Here is a 771-nt window from a genome sequence, read left to right on the forward strand (position 1 = left end):
CGAATGGATCCGCAAGTCTCACGTCTCGTCAGCCCCGTAACAAACACATTTTCCACCAAACAAATAAATAAAATAAAATGGTAGTTGCAACTTTTTATCAAACAATTCTGACTTTATTTTTCACTTTTTCAATTTCACATCTTCCTGTTTTAACATCTTTTTTTTCTTCTTCTCTGAATTCTGAGTTTATATCTCTTTTAAGGGAGTCATAATTATGTGGTATTACTTTTATTTATTATATTTTTTTTTAAATGGCAAGTTGCGAGATTTTCTAAATTTTCTCACAATTCTAAAATATAACCCCTCCCAATTCAGACATTTTTTTTCATATTTCCTGAATATATATATATATATATATATATATAGTACAAAAATGTAAAAAATTATATTACACAATAATACGCAAACACGCGCACACGCGCACACACACACACACATCTGGTCAGCTATCCTTGTGGGGACTCTCCATAGGCGTAATGGTTTTTATACTGTACAGACCGTATATTCTATTGCCCTACACCAACCCTACCCCTAAACCTACCCCTCACAGGAGACTTTGTGCATTTTTAGATTTTCAAAAAACTTAATTCTGTATGATTCTGAGTCTGAGTCTGTGTGTATTCAGGTTTAAGTCCCCACCAGGATATATAAACCAGTACACACACACACACACACACACACACGCACACACATACACACACACACACATATATATATATATATATATCATCTTTTTATAAGGCTGTGTGAGGGACAGGGGGAGAAAAACTC

General features: G+C 34.0%; 1 protein-coding gene across 1 annotated transcript in view; it reads right to left on the reverse strand.

Annotated features, from left to right (window-relative positions):
- The window catches only part of LOC107554145 (laminin subunit alpha-2-like), a 268,279-nt gene that overhangs the window by 30,361 nt on the left and 237,147 nt on the right, over positions 1-771 (reverse strand).

This window comes from Sinocyclocheilus grahami, unplaced genomic scaffold, assembly GCF_001515645.1.
Source record: "Sinocyclocheilus grahami isolate Dianchi unplaced genomic scaffold, SAMN03320097.WGS_v1.1 scaffold492.1, whole genome shotgun sequence".
Classification (NCBI taxonomy): Eukaryota; Metazoa; Chordata; class Actinopteri; order Cypriniformes; family Cyprinidae; genus Sinocyclocheilus; species Sinocyclocheilus grahami.